This window comes from Dipodomys spectabilis, unplaced genomic scaffold, assembly GCF_019054845.1.
Source record: "Dipodomys spectabilis isolate Male_0828 unplaced genomic scaffold, ASM1905484v1 ptg000089l, whole genome shotgun sequence".
Lineage (NCBI taxonomy): Eukaryota > Metazoa > Chordata > Mammalia > Rodentia > Heteromyidae > Dipodomys > Dipodomys spectabilis.
This window is the reverse complement of record NW_024870766.1, coordinates 11,751,346-11,773,568: the sequence shown is the minus strand read 5'-3', so window position 1 is coordinate 11,773,568 and position 22,223 is coordinate 11,751,346.

Sequence of the window (22,223 nt, the reverse complement as noted above, 5' to 3'; positions counted from 1 at the left end):
GAAACCCTAGGTCTCCTTGGCTCAGGCCGAAATTTTCTGAATAGAGACCCAGAAACACAACAAATCAAAGAAAGGTTGGACAAATGGGATTGCATAAAGTTGCAGAGATTCTGCAGGGAAAATGACATAGCTAGCAAGATCAATAGAAAGCCCACAGATTGGGAGAAGATCTTCACTAGCCATACAACGGACAAGGATCTCATATCTAAAATAGACTTGGAACTCAAAAAATTAAACCCCCCAACAACAAATCCTCAAAGAAACAACTGCCCAATTAATAAGTGGGCGAAAGACTTAAAGAGAAACTTCTCTGAAGAAGAAAGAAGGATGGCCAATAGACACATGAAGAAATGTTCAACATCCCTAGCCATAAAAGAAATGCAAATCAAAACAACATTGAGATATCACCTCACTCCAGTTAGAACAGCAAAAATCAAGAACTCTAACAACAACAGATGCTGGAGGGGATGTGGACAGAAAGGAACCTTACTTCATTGTTGGTGGGAATGTAAACTTGTTCAACCACTTTGGAAAGCAGTATGGAGGTTCCTCAAAAGACTTCACATAGAGCTCCCCTATGACCCAGCAATCCCACTTTTGGGCATTTACCCAAATGTTTACAAACAAGACCACACTAAAGCTACCAGCACAACTATGTTTATTGCAGCATTATTTACCTTAGCTAAGATATGGAACCAACCCAGATGCCCCTCAGTAGATGAATGGATCAAGAAAATGTGGTATATATACACAATGGAATTCTATGCCTCCATCAGAAAGAATGACATTGTCCCATTTGTTAGGAAATGGAAAAACTTGGAAAATATTATATTAAGTGAAGTAAGCCAGGCCCAAAGAAACATAGGTCCCATGATTTCCCTTATTTGCAATATCTAGTATATGTATGAGTCAAGCGGAAAAGGTCAGATAATGTGATGTTAGGAAAATGAACCCTTAGATATGTATTTTAATGTTTTTTTTTCTTTCATGCATGTGTTTCTAATGTATTTATAAGATTATCTCTTTGTTGCTTTGTATGTCCCTCCCCCACAGTATAACCCCTGCTTTCACTATATATTTGATGTCAGTATAACTTGTGGAGGAGATGGGGAAAAACCAGTTGTTTAAGGATACAGGTGGACCTGTTGCAACAATGAGAAGTACAAGTTGTCATGTCCAAAACGAGCTTTACAACGTCGGTGGGGGGGGGGGGGAAGGGGGGAAGGAGAAGGATTGGGATTGGGGGGGAGGGGGGAGGCTGGGAAGGGATGTGAAGGGTAAACAAAGGAGGAGGCTGCAATGCTTGGTAAGAAATGTACGCATGATCCTGCTCATGTAATTGTAACCCCTCTGTACAGTGTGTTCACAAATAAAATAAAATTTAAAAAAAAAGAAAATTATTATTTTCAAATAAGAGAAAAGTACATTTAAACTTTCAAAAAATTGTAGAAATCTCTAACAGATTTAAGTTGTTTTAAAATTTGACTCAAAGAGGGGTGGAAGATAATAGCCCAAATTAAAGCAATGATGAGCACAGAACAGGGTCTAAACAGCACGCAGAAAGTACCCTGAGATTGTCTTCAACAATAACCCTATTGGTCATGGTTCATTTAGAAAACCTATACATACTGCATAAGATGAAGTGAAAAATGAAACCCTAGAGTTGTCAATGCTGAATGCTGTTAAATGTAGGTCAGAAATATTTATTAGAAGAATCTTTCTAAACTCTGTATGAATGAATGGAGGTGGTTGCATGGTGAACAAAAAAGCAGAAATAGTTCCATAAGAGAGCCACTACAAATCCCGCACTTAGAAAATAATGGGTGCTGACATTCTAGATCATATCACAAGCAGCTGATAATATGAAGGAGGAAAGGTTAAAATGCACATTGAATGTTAAGGAGGCTGAATGAAAAATAACAAAAGAAACAATCAAGGGAAGAATAAAGCATCCCAAGATACTGAAAGATCAGTGTTCCATAAAGGTCAACAGACAAAAATTAGAGTCATCAATTTTCATATGACATACATAGCTGACTTTCTTCTTTAATTAGAACCTAGGTTTTTCATGCTCTGATTTATCCCAGTCCTAGTTTTTAAAACTAACATAATTTATAATCAGAGGGTATTAAGAAATCACTGCTGGTCTTCAGAGAAAGCAAAGCTCAGTTTAAGGACATGGGCATATATGGTCATATGTACATAGCTATTGAGCTCTTCTGCTCATCTGATAAGATGATCCTAGACATATACTACTTATTGCAAATAAGAGAAATCATGGGAACTGTGTTCCTTTGGGTCTGGCTTACTTCACTTAATATGATTTTTTCCAAGTCTTTCCATTTCCTTACAGATGGGGTGGTGTCATTCTTTCTGATAGAAGCATAGAATTCATATATATAAATATATATGAATTTGATCCATTCATTTATATACATATGACCATATAAGATGATGCTAAGTGAAATGAACCCCAATATAGGGACACAAGAGGTTTTTACTGTTGATGTTGTTGTTAAACTACTATGTGATTTCTTGTTTCTATTGTATGTTCTCCCCCCTATGGTGTATCCCTTGTTGTCACTGTATTTGATTTTGCTACCCTAGTATTGTAGATACATTTATCTGAATTAGAGAAGGGAAGGGGAACAACAGAATGGTGAGACAAAGGACAGCGGGGAACCAATGCAACAGCGATACTCACAAGATAATATGTTGGAAACGATCTGTACAACTCAGTGAGGGGGGAGGATTGGGCAGAGGCAAAGTAGGAGAAACATGAGGGAAAGGGTAACAAGTTTGACAAGAAGGGTACTTATTACCTTACTTATGTAACTATAGCCCCTCTGTACATGACCTTAACAATAAAAAAAGATGAAAAAAGGACATGGGCTTCCATGATCTAACAAGATAGCACGTGACCATTTTGAGTCTACTTTCAAAACAGTTAGCTTTTGTATTTAAAATTCTGATGAATGTACATTTTCTGAAGAAATGTAGTCCTGCTTTGTGTTCTTTAGATATGGGACACAGAAGCATACTCTGTTCCAAATGGTTTGTTCACTGCAAGGTAGAGTTTCTGTATAACATAGAATACATATGGTTAAAGTTGAATTCAGATAAATTCAGATGAGAAATAAATGTGTGTGTGCATGTGTGCAGATGTGTGCCTCCTAAATACTGCCCTACACATGTTGCTTGTACAGTTATCCTATTTGGAGGATTTGAACTCATAGCTTTACTCTTGCAACCAGCTGACCTATACCTCCTTGTCTCTTGTGTTTTAAATATCTTTTTTGCATGGGCTGGTCTGGACAGTGATCCTCCAACAAAACCTTTTTTGCATAGCTATGATTACAAACACTGACCAACATGCCCAGTTCATTTGTTAAAATGTAAACTTGTTAACTTTTTGTCTGGGCTGATCTCAAATTCCTTTCTCCACTTCTAAAGTAGCTAAAATAACAAGGAAGATTTGCTACTTTTATATATCTCTTGAAAATGTATATTACTGTGCTAATACAAGTATACAGAAGTTTTTTTGTTGTTGAGATTTGCTACAATTAAAAAACGCTGACAGATGAACTATATAGCCTTGAATTGTCAGAAACAAAAAGGCTAGGTATATTATAATTTATTAACAGATAGAGAAGAGACCAATTTTATCTTGAGTACAAAAAAACACACAAAACCTTGTTCTATGAAAAGTTAAAATTTTTCAAAACCTATGGTGAATACAATTTGTAGTCTAGAGAAATATAAATAAAATATATGTGTTGTATTAAATCATAACTTTTTATAATGTGAAATACATGTTGTTTTAAAATAACTCTACACTGTTTATTGTATTATCATAATATTGCATTATCATAATAATTTTAAGCTACCTCCTGGGACAAAATTATTCATGAAATCTATAGATGACAAACATCTACACGTAAGATGTACCTCTTATTCTGTGAGAGAATAGACACCTTATTGGATGACACTACACAACAATCATATAGGACACTATAACATTTTAAAAAGGCACTTAGATCCATATGCTCATATTTAATGCAATCATCACTGAGATTAAGTAAAATATCTCTGATAATATGAATAGTTATAGTAATTTTTAAAATAAAAGCTGATTGAAAATCTTGAAAAACTGATGAGTGCCAGGATTTTTACTAACTGGTACAGCACTCACCTAGCCTGTGAAAAATTCCGAGTTTGATTCCCAGCACTGGAAAGATAAAAATATCATGCTTAGATACATGCATGGGTACATAGTGCATATTATTCATATAAACAGGATGATTTATGTTTTGTGTTCATCCCAAACTTACTGAGGTTAATTTGTAGCACAACAGATGACCACTCTAATTGCTCTGTATAAATAGTTCTGGAAATATTATGAATGTCTGGTTACATTTTAGTTGAATTCCTTCTCAATTTCTAGGTGTCCAAAGATTCCATTATGAGTCTAATGCACAGAATTACTTTACTATGAAAATAAGGCCTTCTGGAAGAAAATTCATTTCAAAAACTTCAGAAGTGAAGTTCATGACTTAATGGGAGGTAAACTCATAGGGGAGGTAAACTCATAGGGTTGAATGAGAATATTGTTTATTATAATTATGGAAAATTGAGTGTATATGGGAAGTTTATGATAGTTTTATGTAAAATTTAACTAGAAAAATTGTTTATGATTTTGATAACATTGAAAATTTGATTTATGCAATTTTAGACCAGAAGAATCAGATTACCTGATCATCTAATAGAAAATAAAATGTTATAGAAAAAAGTTGCACATTAGACTATATGGGATGTTCAACAATCTTTTCTGATTATAAACAAGATTTGGCCTGGAATAAATATAGTAATTAAAATTTTCATTTTGTATAGAATAAATTTATAAATTTGCTTAAATCAAAGACATAGACTTTACAAGAATCAGTCCTTAAACTGATTACTTTGGACATTCAAAAAAATTTATACATTTTATTCATACTGGAGTTATCAAGTGAGGTAAATGATAATCATTACCAACTGAGGGAAAGCATATTATTCATCATTATAAAATTCTCTTTGTATAAACCACAAGTTATTTATACAGTGTTAAGTAGTTTTCTAGGGTGGAGTGGAATTCCTTTTTTTTCAGCATTCCTTCTTAGTTTATTGAAAGTCCCACTTGAGTTCTGTAGATATTGATCTCTCAATTATTTTGTTTAACAAATCTTTCAAAATGTACAAGTGAAAGAAAATGACAAAATACTAAAGTTTACAATTAAGAAAAATGGTTCATTGCCGATAAAAGAAAAATAAACCAGGTGTAGGTGGCTCATGCCTGTAATTTTAGCTGCTCTGGAGGCAAAGATCAAAAGATCACATTTCAAATCAGACCTGGCAGGAAAAATCCATGAAATTCCATCTCCAAAGTAACCAGTAAAAAACAGGATATAAGCATGGCTCAAGTGGTAGAGTGCCCCTTGAGTAAGCAAACCCAACAAATGAGAGGCTCTGAATTAAAACCTGGATTCTGACCCGAGGAAAGAAAAAGAAGGAGGAGGAGGAGGAGGAGGAGGAGGTGGAAGAGGAGGAGAAGGAAAGAAATATTAATACTTTAGACTTAGATGAGCTCTTCATGTAATAGCTAGAAGTAATCCCCACAACTCACATATCTTGCAATTTGACTTATTCATTTTTTCGCCATTTTTGTAACTATTAATCTGAAATTTTTAACAACTCAACTTGAAAGCTACCCCATCTCAATGCATCTTGATCTATTCAACAGAAACCCATAACCCCAAATAAGTTCCATTCCGTTTTTTAAAAGTAATTTATCAGTTTATATGGCTATTTTCTTCTTACCACAGGGAAATATTTACAATGTTCAGTAAGTTGGATCATTTTCATTATACTCTCCCTATTCAGCTTACAATTCATAAGAAAAACATCTCTTATATACTCAATTTCTCTAGGAGATATTATGGATTTTATTCCATAGCAAAAGGATTTTATTCCTTCCAAAATGGCAATGTACAAAAACACTAAAAAATAAATTTAAGAGAGTGATTTGCAAGTCAGGAGCCTGGACTCTACCAGGTAGAAATACTAGCAGAGTACTAGAAGAGATGGCATTGTATAGAGAAGCAGAAGATTGGCACCGTGAGTAGACAGTTAAGAGGAGGCACTTTATTCTCTGGCAGAGATCTCCACATCTGGTTCCTGTTGTAGTAGATGCCAAATGGCATTAGCCACTGTCTTAAGGTTTCTACCAGGAAAGATTTGCAGTGATATGTTTCCCTTGGCTGTGTTTTTCTGAGCTGTATCTGGCCACCCACCCTTCTCCAGTTTATTCAAGGATTCTATAACCACAAAATAGCCTCTAGTAAATCTCTTCCTGCTTAAAATAGTTAGAATAGATTCTGTTGTCTACATTTCAGAACCCTAAGAAGACCCTTAAAGACATTTGGGTAATCAGGCATACTTAAATCCTTAAGAACTTGGGAAAAGGCTACTTCAAGAGATGCCAGGGGAGTTGTTTTGAAATATAGTTGAATGAAGGCTCCAAGAATCCTTTTCTACCAACTCCACAGTCTTATGGGATTATTTGTTAGTGAGCTCACCCACTGACAGTGCCTTGACTATGGGTTCAGCTTTCACTAAATAATAAAATAGCATTTTAATCAACAGGAAGGAGTTGAGGTCACTTCTTTTGAAGTCTGTTCAACTGATAGAATCATCCTGAGAATTATTCATTTATCAAATCTAGTGCCTATTACTGGGCAAATTCCTAATGTTAATTTTGTTTTATTCAATGTGTAAAAATATGTACCTTAAAAAAAGTTTCTTACCCAGGCCCCTGAACTCATGCCTACTCAGAAGGTTGAGATCTTCCCAGCCCAGGCAGGGAAGTTTGTGAGACCCTTATCTTCAATTATCCACTAAAAAGCCACAAGTGGAACAATGGATATAGTGGTAGAGTGCTAGCTTTGAGCACAAAAGCTCAGAGTCCTCTCCCATACCCTAACATCAAGCCCAAATCTGGTATAATCAATCAATGAATAGATGCAAGTTCTTCTTTGGGCCCTTGTCACTCTGAATAACTTCTTGTTTATAGTGGTACTTCTTCCTCTCTTCTATCACCACAATTCCTTAGAAAAGTTGAATCTTGTATATCTTTCTTACATTATAAACAAGATGATATAAGAATGCCTTGAGTTTAGATACAACAATTGCTTCTGTTGAAAAATAGAATTAGCCTCCAACTGCCAGTATAATCTAAAATGGTTGACAGATGATTGAAATATAAGTTCATTCTCCACAAATGTCTGGACACTCTTGACAAAGATACTGTTTCTCTCCTGGCATCACACTTTCAGAAACAGCAAATATTTCTGCCTTAAAAAAATAATCTATTATATCAAACTGAGTCTGTTATGGATAGGCCTAGTTGAGCTGGCCTTTGACAAGACAATATATCATTGCATAGTTAAAGAAGCATTATCACTATCCTAAAAACATTGACACATATCTGTGCAGAGAACATAAAGAATACAAGAATACAGACCTTAATGGTGTACAATGTTCCCTCTCCCAGCTCTGCTTCTCCCATAAAATGACTGAACTCTTTATTGAATGTTTATTTGTAAAGAAGATCTCCCTTTCAAAGCTTTATCTTTGTTACTGTAGATTTTGTACAAAAAATGAGGAAGAAATAATCGAGTATTACATGATAAATATGATGTTTCTTAGTAGGTACTTTTCCAAACTTCACATTTTCTAACCTTCAGGGTGTGTGTGTGTGTGTGTGTGTGTGCGTGTGTGTGTCCAAAAAGTATTAAGGGTAAAACAATTGATTGGACTTATTGGATGGGGCCTGTATGACAGATTTACCATAACCTCAGGTAAAACTGAAAAGCATTGCTTTAATTAATGCATATTTTCCTCTTTGAAAGACTATAATACATAGAGCAGTATTAGCTACATATGCACAGTGAAACTATTAAAGTTACTTTTTTAGGTAAAAGGTGAAGTAAGAATGTGATTCATTCAGTAAAATGTACTTACTTTCATTGCAAAATTATGTTGTTCTAATTATCACCATCAAGCAATTTCTATACATTTTATCAACTCAAGGAACTGTTGACCCCAACTGCTATTGTCAGAAGAGGCCAATAAATATTTCCAAGTCTTGTAAGATCTTATCTAATTGGGAGTTAATCTGTTCAGTTAGGTAGAATCTGGAACATTGGTACGTTGGAAGATTCATCAAATTACCCAATTTTCACCTGTATTATTAATATTATTGGATATTTATTGACCCAAACTCATGTTCCAACTAAGATCATCAAACAACATGGCCACTGAACTCACTCACCAGGAAGACTTAGAAATTAAAGCTCAATATTTTGTATTACAAATGGACCCTCTATCAAGTACATAGCAATATGTACTACACACACACAAACAACAATGATATGTAATGTTTTGTTTTGGCTGTACACAGAAAAAATGTGAGGTCCTGAAGTGTTGAAACAGAATTATGTTTTACTGGTTAGATAAGATAAATCACAATATTGTTAAACATCTGAAATGTAATTTTCAATGTTTAATTTTTTAATTTTTAATCATTGGCTATTTCTGTATCATTGGGGTGTTGATGCTCAGAAGGTAGAGCAGCCTGAGGAGCAATACTGTGTTGAATCTCCAGTCATGAGTTTATAGTTTGAGATTCTCAACTCAGTATATTTAACAATAGAAAAAAGCCTCTTGGTATGTAAATGTGAAACATAACCAGTTCACAAACTACTCAATATGCCAATTCTAATAGCCATACTACCTGTTCTTGTCGGTGTAAAAAATGTTGTAGTAGCTCACTATAAAATCCACAGTGATTTATACATAATTCTTTCATATATTCCAACAGGAGCACACTCATCATACCAAAGTACTTACTGGCCAGCAGCAATAAACTGCCAAGTCAAAGGCAGCCATCAGCAGCTAAGCTTTCATTGCTTCAAATATACACAGGGATGTTTTCAAAGAAGAACAAGGAAAACAAAAAAGAGTGCTTTAAAAGATCCATGCACTACTGAATTCTAACAAAATATCAGAAGGATAGGAAAACTCACTGAACCGCAGTGCCCCTTGGCATATAGAACAGGTTCCACGCTGATGTTGAAAATAAAAATCTAAAATATAGATGAATTTACAGAAAATACCTATCTTAAAATTTAAGGTCATATACTGCAATGACAACTGGATAGAGGCAAATCTACCTATTAATATACTAATATTAATGAATAGATCATGTAAATATGGCAAGAGAGGCACAGAAGGGCCTATGCTGCACATTTGGTTATGAATATGAAATACCAAGACAATGAGTGGTTATCACATAAGTGTCCAGTAAAAAAAACACTAAGCATTATATCCCCATCAATGCAATGAGTCCAAGTAAGTTTCTACTATTAATATTTTATCACATGCAAATTTTAAGATAGTAACTCAGATAAGTGTGTCACTGATCTAATTTATAGTTTATCATAAAATAGATACTAATTATCTCCACTTGAAAAAAAAAGCTCTTTGCATTTCCTATATTTCTGATTGCTATGTCCAGCACCATCTAAACAGAAGACTTTTAAAGACTGAGCTACTGCGGACGTGAAAACAAGGAACCATCACAAGTGTAGGATCAATACTGTACCAGTATTTGGCTAAGAGATAATATGGAGTGTCAGTCATGGAGACAAAGTGGGTTGGATGCAGACTTGGTGAAAAGTTGAAACAGAAGAGAGCTCCGGCCTACAGGAGGTGTCTAGAGTCTAGACACCAGCTCCACTGCTGACAAGACCAGAAAAGGTCTGAGAAAACTGAAGTACAGAATTGGGTGACCCTGCCTTGCTGGCTAGGCTCAGTAGGTAGACTCCACCCTGCTCCCAAGTCTAGCAATTTATAAGTACAATGTACATTGGTCAATGTTACTCCTTTCATAAATTTCCCCAATCTCTCCTGCTCTTGATGGTTACAATAATCTTTATGAATTTCCCATGATAGACACCATGCCATCTTTGATGCACTTGTTGTAAGGCTTCCACAGCATCTCCTTATTCTGGAGTGGAGCTCTCTACTGAGCTATTGGAAACCTCCAGCAGCTGAGGAGAGATGGGCTTCTCAATTTCCAGGAGCTGTAGCTACAGAAGGTGATGCGTCTTCCCTCCATTTTCTATTTTCCAATTTATTGCCTTTTTACCAACAAACAAATAAAACAATAAATGGACAAATGAATCGACAAAAATCTTCTAAAGAAGTGCTAACAAATACACACACAAAAATGCGTTCAACATCCTTCGCCACACTGAAGGGAAAAGGAGAGGGTGCTGAGGAGCTGAATATGATGAAAGGAAATCATGTGTATATTTGAAAATAGAATACTGAAACTTGTTAAGAAATACTTATAAATGGGTAAATGGGAAATGTATTAATTTGACCTATGTTCACTAAATGCCTGTATGTAAATCTCACAACAAAAGATTCTGTGCAATTAATATGTGTAAAAAAAAAAAGACACTAGATTAAGATTCACTCTCATCCTAATAAGAATGGCTATCACCAAGGAAACAAGCAACAAATTCTAGAGAGAATATGGGGGAGGGGAGAAGGTTTCTACATATACTACACTATTAGTGGGAATGTAAATTTGTGTAGTTACAAGGGAAATCAATAAGGAGCTTCCTCAGAAACTAAAACTAGAGTTATCTCATCCACATGCACCTCTCCTGGGTATACATCCAAAGGATGTAAATCATCTAATGGAGATGCAGGTATGCTTTGTTTATTGCAACACTATTCAGAGTAGATACATCATGGGATCAGTCAAGATGCCATCAACAGATGACTAGATAAAAACTGATATATATATATATATATACATATAATTCAATTATAAAAAAGAATAAAATTCTCATTTGAAGGGAAATGGATGGAACTATTGATCAGGATAAGTAAAATAAGCAATACTTTGTATGGTATGATTTGCTTTTTTCTCCCATATGCAGAATCTAGATTTTACTCTTTTTAGAGAGTATACCTTGTGTGGGTCTATTTACTTGGAAAGTGAAAGGAGTATAATGATGAGGAGAAGAAAAGATGTTAATAGTGTATGAATATATTCAAAGCATATTATATATATATCTGAAAATGTCATAATGAAATCCATTGCTTCATGCAATTAATATATATTCTGAAAAAAATACAAATCAGAAAATAGAAAAATAGAAAAATACTCAATGAGATCAAAGTCAATCAATTGCAAACATTAATAACAGTGATAAAAATTATCTTTATTAACCAGAGGAAATAGAAAATTTTGAAAATTATTATTTTTCATCACGAGTCACATATTAATTCTTACTAATATAGTTCAATATTTATTCAACTTGTACATATATATCACCTTTCTTTTTTCTTTTTTTTTTGGTTGTGGGACTTGAACTCTGGGCCTGGGCGCTGTCCCTCAGCTCTTCAACTCACTACCACTTGAGCACTCTACCACTTGAGCCACAGCTTCACTTCCTGTTTTCGGAGTGGTTTATTGGAGATAAGAGTCTCACAGACTTTCCTGCCTGGGCTGGCTTTGAACTGCCATTCTCAGATCTCAGCCTCCTGAGTAGCTAGGATTACAGGCATGAGCCACCAGCGCTCAGCTCATAATCACCATTTTAATTCAGCATGTTACTGGAGGTCATAGCAAGTATAAACATTCAAGAAGTATAACAGTGCAAAAACCAAAGGAATCAGTGGTATTTAAATTTTGACTGGTCACAGGACACAAATTCAACATCCAAATTCAAGTTTACTTTTATAAACAAAGAATAAATAATTGAAAACTACAATAAAATATATGGTATTTTTCCTTGGCATAAAAAAGATTTAAAAAAATCTATAGAACCAGTTATTTCCAATATCTCCACATTGAAACTGCCTATTATTGAAAAGGGAAACTGAACACCAAGACAGGAGATTTAAGGAACAGTTGTGGAGGTGGAAGGGAAGGAATAGTAGGGGGAAAACAAAGGAGGAGACAACAATGCTTGATAAGAAATATACTCATTACCTTGCTCATGTAATTGTAACTTCTCTGTACAGTATTTTCACAATAAAAAAAACATTAAAAAGAAAAGAATAGGGTTGCTTTTGAAGTACATAGTAGTCTAAGTTGGAAAGGGCAGCTAAACATAAAAAAGCAGCCCTGGCAGTTACTTCAATGATACTCTGTAAAAGGTCACTTCTGCAGAAAACAGAGCGCCATGGTGGAATTTTGTCTCAGTTCCTTATTTCAGCTTAGTCCTATGCAAGTTTTTGTATGTGCATAACTTCCTGCCCTGCATATCTACTTTCTAGCTCTTGTAAACTCTACATAAATAATGAACTCTTGCCGTTTAGCCCATAAATATATTGCTGAGTTGAATTGATTTAATTCTGCCTTTACCCTACTTGTTAATGATCAGCTGCTTCTGATCTAATTCTTGGTGAATGTGCTGTAGGTACATATCTGTGAATAGTTTTATTTCCATGCGTTTAATGAGAAGCTTGGCTTATGACTGACATTTTTATGAACTACTTTTTCTAAATTGAAACAGAAAATAAGGGCACCTGACTGGATATACTGATCTTTCCTTGAATAAATGACAGTACTTCATAAACTGCTTTTAGACCACCCAGAAAAGACACTAAAGTGATTGCCCCAGATCAAATTTCAGTAGAATACATTTAGATGTTGCCTTTCACACTGCACTCATTTGACTTAGTTTCCTCTCCATTTCCCATTTCTTATTTATTGAGTTTTGAGGTTTGAGGCTTTTTGTTTTCTTTTTTCTTTTTTGTTGTTAGAATATAGCTTGACCTTTCCAAAGAACCTCTCTTGATAATCTGAGATTTTAATACAAATTCAAATTCTTCCTTGGAAATGATCATAATAAACCACATAATTTTTATTCTGTCATTTACTGAAAATACTCTCATGGGTATATGGCATAATAAAATGTTATGTGTACATAATATGGAACTATCTTAAATTTGCAATATTAAAAACTTTTAGTAAAGAACTTGATTTACAGCAGCTGTTGTTTAAAATCAAAAAATCATTTTATTTCTGCTTGTTCAATATCAAATTAACCAATGTTTTCCTCTGAAAGAGATCATTATTAAATCACAGGAAAAAATTATTTCCTTATTACATTTTTTTACATTAGAATATACTTTTATATAGTTTTAGCATAATAGGGTAAAAATAGGGAAAAGAGAAAAACATTTCCGGCTACCAAACATCCTGTCATACCTTAGTGTCCAGAATGGAGTTTGTGTAAACATATAATGATGAAATACATGTAAAGGTATTGTTGTGATAAAGATTTATATCTATATTGGTTGTTTCCTTCTGATATATTTCTAGAAACTAAAAACTTCAAATAACTTATTAATTTGGGGCATGTAGAAATAAATTTTCTTAGCTAAATATGTATTACCAATTTCCTCAGACAATTTATATATCATTGACAGACTTGTATCAAAATAGAAATGGATCCATATTATAAAATTAGAGAACATAAGATGAAAAGTCAGGCAAGATGTCTAATAGTAGCACCGTGTGCTAGTAAGTGCCATCTAACTCGACATGTTCTTTCAGCATTGTCTGAGAGTGTTTTATATTGAAATTTCTTGACACATTTCAGTGTCTTGGCTGGGATAGATTTTTTTAAAAACTGTCTTCCTAAGAACTAGGGTAGTTATCTTTCTTTTTGTATTATAATGGGTGTCAAGTCTCCAATCCCAAAGAAGAGCACTCAGGAAGGAACTAAAGCTGCAGGGTTCAGGTAGAATCCTTTTCCAGTCACCTTAGTTTCAGCTCTTAAAGCCTGTAACTGATCAAATAAGGATACCTTTTCACTATTAGGAGCTATCGTTTTCATTTGAAATCAACTTACTATCAATGATGCTTATCATATTTAGATATTTCTCCCCATGAATATCCTGGTTATTACTGGATTACATAACCATCCAAGTTGATATATAATGAATTAAAGTACATACTCATAATAATTAGAATATGGAAGCACTAGACTATGGGAACAAATTTTTTCTTGGTTCTTTCTATATTCCAGCCTCCTTACATTGCTTGGTTTAGGGCTTCTTTTCCATTTTCAAAACCAGCAGTGTAGCATTTATGAACTTTCTTCTCCTGAGCCTTAGTTCCATCAGCACATCACCTTCTCTGGCTTGACAGGTAACCTGTCCTCAATGCATTAGGCAGACAGGATAACTAAGGATGATCATACTGCCCTTAATCCTAATCCATCTGCTGAGCACCATAAGAGACAGCATATTACAGGTTACAAAGCCTAAAACCTAGTCATCTTTGTGGGTGGCATATGATCACATAATTTATATTTATCTAGTGCCCTGAAATTTTATGGCATTTATTTCAATACCCTATGAAATTTTATGTTCATGGAATATTTGTTCTCAATTTTAGTATATTTATTACAATGCACAAAAGGATTTTAATATTATTAAGTAGTAACATTCTAAATTAAAAGTGTGACTCATATATAAAATGAACAAAGGTGAAGGTATTATTTGCCTCAGTTGATGGGACCAGTGTAATGGTACAAATATCTGAGAGGAGGATTCAAAGTGCCATTCTTACAAAAGGCAATCAAGGTAGTTGTAAAAATAGATCGGTGCCATTGAAGATGGAGAGAAATTAAAAGGCCTCTGCTGGGATGTATATTTTCAAGTCTATACACAAAAATATTTCATCCTGCCATCTAAGAAAATAATGATAATCTGGAATGAACAGATAATCTGGAAGGTATTTTAGAGCATTTGTAAGTATCCATTGAAGTACACAGAATTTTACTGTCCCATTTCAATGTCTGGTTTTTTTTTTTAAGCACTTAGATTTTGAGCCTTCTATGTAGTAGTCAGATGCAGTAGCAACTCACCTGAGTCACAGCCCTTCATTTTAAAGAATCTCAGAATTTTATGGCAGTATTTCACTACACTTACAGTTTGTAAGATTATCAAAATGGAGATGGAAAACATCACTCAGAATTTTCTGTATTTTTCCAAGTATGCCTGGCCCTTTTCTGACAGTAGGTTATGGCTTTTGGACTCCAAGAATGTTCAGTGAACTGAAATGAACAGCAACTTGAAAGTATCCATAAATAATTTAAAAAAATAATAAACTGATATATTTGCGATGTTTATCAAAGGATTGGAAAATTATTTCTTTTTTATTGTTTCCCCTTGGCTTATTCCCTGTTGACACTGTTTTTTATTTCTGTACTCATTGTCTTGTTTATAAGTTTATGTGGTTTGGGGAAGGGAAGGGGAATTACAGAAATGGTGAGATAAAGGGTGAATGAATGAAACAGTGATACTCACTAGACACTATGTTGGAAATGAACTTTACAACTGTGAAGGGGAGGGAGCAGGGGTAGAAGAAAATGATGAAAGAGGTAACACTGTTCAAGAAGAAATGTACTCATTACCTTACCTAGTAATTCTAACCCCTCTATGGATCACCTTTACCATAGATTTCTTTTCTAAAAAAGAGTATATTTTAATATCTTAACTATTATTTTATTGTAAATAATAAATTATTCTTTGTATCTTGGATCTTGAATCACATACAAAATTTCAACATAAAAATATGTTCTTTTACATATTAAATGACACTAGAATTCATGCAAATTTTGTGTATATATATGCCAAAATGTTGATAGCATAATTTTATTTGAATGAGTTTTTGATTAAAAATAAAAGTATTGACTGAAATGTCATGATACACTAAAAATAAACAAAAAGGCTGGATGCCAGTGGCTCTTGCCTGTGATCCTCGCTGCTCAGGAGGCTGAGATCTGAGGATGGCTGTTCAAAGCCAGCCCTGGCAGGAAAGTTCGTGAGACTCTTATCTCCAATAAACCAATAGAAAACTGGAAATGGCTCAAGTGGTAGAGCGCTGGCCTTGAACTGAAGAGCTCTGGGACAGCGCCCAGGCCCAGAGTTCAAGTCCCACGACCGCCGACAAAAAAAAAAAAAATTATATTCTTCCTGTGTTTTCTAATTATGAATTTAAGCAAGTACATAACCATTTAAAGCAACATCTTCCCTTTTCCTTTTGAAAACAAGAAAAGTATTTTAAATCATCTATGTACAAAATACTATAAACTCAAGTCTTTTTTGTACCTTTATGCTTTGTTTTTAATTTTTATTTTATTGTAAAAATTCTGTACAGAGGGATTAGTTACATGATTAAGGGAATGTGTACATTTCTTGTTGAGCATGTTACCCCTTCCTTTGTTTTGTTTTGTTTTGTTTGGGTCCGGTCATGGGGCCTGAACTCTGTGCCTGGGCACTGTCCCTCAGCTCTTCAGCTCAAGGCTAGTGCTCTACCACTTGAGCCACAGTGCCACTTCCGGCTTTTTTCTTTTTGCTTATATGTTGCTGAGGAATCGAACCCAGGGCCTCAGGCATGCAAGGCAAACGCTCTACCACCTTCCCAGCCCCCTTTGTTTTTTTTTTATAACAATATATTTTACTGCTTTGATAAACTGCCTCACTTTGAATTATTTTGGCATCCTTTTTATTGAGCTCTACTATTTGATTGTTCAGAATCTTGTAATACTCTCTGTGTTAAAGACTAAAGATGTAACCATTCATTTTTGACAAATCATTTAGCCATATTAACAGGATAGTTTACATTATTAATGATCAAAGCTTAATTATAGGAAGCTTTGTAAGAAACAATCCAGAAGATTTCTTCAGCAGAAACAAATTGGTAATTTCTATTGTCACTGGAAAATCTTCAGAGATCTATGTAGAATTTTAGTTAGCTGTATTTAGAAAAAGTTCATAATTCTAAAATCCTTGCATGAAAAGAAAAGGCATTGTTATAGTGTATGTAATCATACTTGCTTTCTCTTCCAAAATGCATTCTGCAATTTTTAACTTGGGACTAAATATTCAATAATGGAGTTTACCAGAATGTTAATAAATATATTATTGGTATTCATTTCTTTCTTACAGAAACCTTATGCCTTCCAATGACACATTAAATCATTATTGCGATGTTTTGAGTATTTTAAATGTATAATGCAAAAAGGAAAATAGATTCATACCAATTACAGTGCATCATTAGAGTCCCTGAGTCCTCAGTCCTCTATCAGTCAAATTTGTTCTGCATTAGAAATATCACTGCGTCATATTAGGGTTTTAATTCCTAAATTTAGAAAATTATTTTTTGGTGAATTATCATTAAATATTTGCACATTTAGTTCTGAGACATCATGGAATGAGTTTAAACCATTGTTTTCCTTAACTGGGTTCTGTAGCAAGCTGCTACCTCTTAGTCATTACTCTAGGAAGGATTTCTACCATTAGGTAGACCTGTAATCTGTGTCTCCCTAAACAGGAGAATCCCATTTCAGAGAGTTTCGATGGAAGGCAACTCACACATGAGTCTTATTATGTTATTCATATTTTTAGGTAAAATCCCTATAGTTTAATTTAAAGAATACTTTGGAAATATTTCTACATTTATAAAGATAGTAGGGCTTGAAAAGACTATGAAAAACATTTATGGCAGGTTATTACTATCAACAAATATTTAAATTCATTAGCTATTGTACAGCTATTATTAAATCATAATAAATGAATCATTTAATGTGTTTGAGTACTTTATATATACATATCGCAAAAGTTACAAATAAAATTAAATGAGACAATAACTTTTGTGTCTTGTTTGATTTGAAAACTTAAAAACCTGAAAAAGGAAATTAAAACAGAACTAAGGAAGTGGAAAAGCCTCCCATGCTCCTGGATTGGGAGGATTAACATCATGAAAATGGCAACACTGCCAAAGACTATCTACAAATACAATTTGATACCATCAATATCCCAACCTCACTCTTCAATGAAATAGAAGAAACAATCCAAAATTCTTCTGATGAAGAAATAAGAACGGCCAATAGACACATGAAGACATGCTCAACTTCTCTGGCCATAAAGTAAATGTAAATCAAAACAACATTGAGAATCCACCTATAATCAAGAAATCTAATAGCTCTTTGTCTCTTTCAGAATTAACTGGTAACTGATCACAAATTCAGCTTCAAATTTTCATGCACATCATTTTCACATCCTGTATATTCCCCATGCTTCTGCTTCATTTCCCTGAATCTTCAGTCCTTTGTCAGTCCAATTTGTTCTGCATTAGAAATATGAATTCATCATTTTAGTTTTGATTCCTAAATTTGGAAAATTATTTTTCTTTTGGCGAATTTCATTAAATATTTGTACATTTTGTACAGAGACATGTAATGCATTTAAGCCATTGTTCTCCTCAACTAGGTTCTGTAGGAGGTTGCCACCTGTTATTCATTACTCCAGGAAGGATTTCTGGACCTGTAATCTGTGTCTCCATTGAACATTGTCAGTTGATTACCCTTTTTGTCTGCTTTATGCTTTCAGCCACATTCCTCGCTGAAACGAATGCAAAGAAGTATGGATGTCATTGTTTTGTATACCAAACGGCAGTTTATGAAGAAGCCTGAAATGTTTTTCTGTCTTCTGAATCCATTATTAATAAACTGACCACACAACAAGTTTGAAATAAAAGATAGCAATACAGAAAACTGAGGAGACTATATTTATGGTTCATCTGTCTGTCTAGCGACACAGTTGGGGACAGACTGTGAGAGAAATGTGGCCTGTTGAAATGCTTCCAACCGAAAATGTTTTCAGATCTTCATTATTTCTATCCTTGTAGGAGAAGAATTCATTTCAAATAGGTGATGTTTTGAAAATAATGATAAATTGTAAGCTCTTCTGAGAGCATAGGCTGAAAGTATACTGATACAAAACATTCTTATGATCCATTCTTGACACACTATGTTAATGCCAGGAGCATGTGGATTAGGATCATATGTAAATTCATCTCTTCTTCTTTTCTCTTCCCTCCCTCCCCTTGCCTCTATTCTATTCTATTCTATTCTATTTTCCCTTTCTTCATCCCCCCTTCTTAGCTTTTATATCACTCTTTCTGGTTGTAGATATACAAATACACATAAATGCATAGATATACAAAAAACTTTAACTCATACTTCCTTTCCCATTTTCTCTTCTGTTTTATCAGGAAAATGTTATGACTACATTTTTTTGGTCAATTTTACATTTATTTAATATTATCCTTTTCATATCAAAATGTACCACACCAAAGCTGGGTTTTAAGTACTAAATTATTTACATGTTTTAGAGTAGATATAAAATTTTTTAAAAAAATATGTGAAGTAATATATATTTATTAGTCATTCCATCATGTGGATATACTTCAAATTCTTATTATATGTGTGGCAAATGAGCCCTGAATTGTAATGCTTCTGATTAGGATTTAGAACAAAAATAACAAAAGAAGGTATAAAATAAAAGACAACTACACAATAAGTAGTGTTTTTATAATGACAGGTTTGGTATGGAACCTGAGGAAAGAGAAGCTGAGAAACCAGACTCATACTTGAATTAAGAGGATTTGTGTCTTCTAATTTTACATATTTGATGCAGGCCAAAATGATCCCAGGTATTGATGACAGTTCAGTAAGCTAGACAAAAGTTCTTTTGTTCTTGGAAATTTTATTTTAGCAAAGGAAACCATACAGTAATCACATCAGCAAACACAGTCCAGCAAGGGACATTAAGTAAATGAAAGGAAAAGAGAAACAAAAGAAAAGAATGACTCAATGAAAGAAAAAAAAAACAGACATGTGAGCCAAGAATTAGGGGAAGTGGGGAGATGAATGAATGATATTTCTATTACCTTTGGCCTAATTGTATGCATAGCCTGGGCTTAGGACTGGTTCTAATTTGCATGTCTGTCTTAATGTTACTTCCTTATTATTTTTTTCACAATGCAACTGGGGAGCCTCCTTTCATCACTCACTAATCTAAACTTTAAAACCAGGGCAGCTGGCAGGCAGTCGTGTGCTTTCTGATACAGTATTACTGGCAACTTCCTTTTCCAAACTTTGCATGCTGCTCTAGACACATTCACATTTCATCTGAATCATGATCCCTATATATATATATATATACATATATATATATATGTATATATATACATATACATATATATATATATTTCTTTTATTCCAAAAATGTTGAGTCATTTCTTTTCTCTCCCCATTACTGTCCTATAGGTTAAAGCTTATCGTTAGCTGTATGGTAAGACTACAGGCCCACTGCCAATTCTTTTTTTATAAAAGAAAAAGTTTAAATTCATAAAGATGTCTTATAAGAGTTCTGAAATTTTAAATTATTTTAGCTATAAGTAAACTATGAATTAACTATGAATATTTTTAAGTATTTTCAACATTGCTGTACAAGAAATGATTGTTTGGGTTTATGTTGTCATTGATGGACTTAAGATGCATGATTTTCATACACACACTTACTGATGTGCACACACACACACACACACACACACACACACACACACACACACACACACACACACACACACAGTTTGAAATCAGAGCCTGGAGGTTGTCCCGGAGTGTTTTTCTGAAGGCTTCCTCTCTACTACTTGAGCCATAGCTTCACTGCCAGCTTTTTGGTGGTAAATTGAAGTGAGAGTCCCATGGACTTTATTGCTTGGGTTGACTTTGAACCATGCTCCTCAGATCTCAGCCTCCTGAGTAGTAAGAATTACTAGTATTACAGACATGAATCACAAGGGACAGGCTCTTCAAACTTTTTTTTTAATTAAAACAGTGGAGTTTTTTTTTTTTGAAGAGTCATAAATGATGTATTTTAGATCTGAATTCCTCTAAAGCAAAAGGTATACAATAAAGGGTAGAAACTGGTGATGGCAAAGCAAAATTATCATACCAATATTTTATCAATTATAATTAATTATTAATTGCCTTTGCACCATTACTTTTATGTCCTATTATCTTCCCTATGTTGCTCTTAGAATAACATTCATCAGGACTGAGGTTAATAATACACTCAAGACAAATATTTAGAACAAGTTAGAAACATTTGCCTTCTAGAGAAGAAAGCCACTTTATAATCATTTAATTAATATGGTGTAATACTGTGCAAGGAAAAAGCCCACTGCTGGGCTTTAAGAATTATAAACAATAAATATTTAATGTAATACTTGTAAGGTCTGCTCCTGGATGGCGAGCAGACTCCACCCTCCTCGCAGCAAAGTCTCCACCCAGTACCTGCATTACCTATGCAACTGGCACACCTGGAAGAGGTCACATCTGCATCTGCTGAGGTCACATCTGAATTTGATGTGCCCACACCTTTCCACACCCTACCCTAGATTAGGCCTTCCCCAGGGCCAGAAACTCTCTTTCCCAGACCTTTCCCAGGTCTTTCCTACCCTTATGGAGGACCAACATGGCCTGGTGCCAGCCAGATTTAAAAACCTAACAATATTCTAATTGATTTCAATTTGTATGCACACCAGAAAAATTATGACATTCACCAAAGAAAATATTCACTTTTTAATTATTGCATACTATGAGAATTAATTTTACAGACTGATTGATCTAGTACTCATCCAAAAGAACAGTCATATCAAGTACATTCTTGTGCACATAATGTCAGGTATATATCCCTACACATATAAACTGAAATAAAATTTAAATAAAATACCATTACATATCTAGTTATTATTGATACTTTTTAATAATTAAAATTTAATACCATTTCTGTTTGCTTGATTTAACAATCATTATAGTTGTCCCCTTGTATTTAAAAATCAGACAATTGTGTATATATGTGTTCACACTTTTTATGCATACATAGTACGTACATACATACACAAGTAGAGATTTTCAACATAAGAATATTTACAATGCATAGAGAAAAAGAAGCAGAGAGATATGAGATAAAGAGGGAGAAATTCTGAATAAAATCACATAGTAGGGACCAAATACATCATAAAATTATGACAAAGCTTCCATGATAAACAGAAAAAAATCAAAAGCTAATAAAAAGTAAAAATAAAAAACTAATGAGAACATTGGGCTACTGGAAATCCTCATCAAAATACAATTTTACAAGTTGTTTAAGGTCATATATTTAGCACCAAAAAAGTTCCTAGAAATATATTTACTAATTTCCTTCCTGGTTTTTTTTTAAAATTTCACCAATGA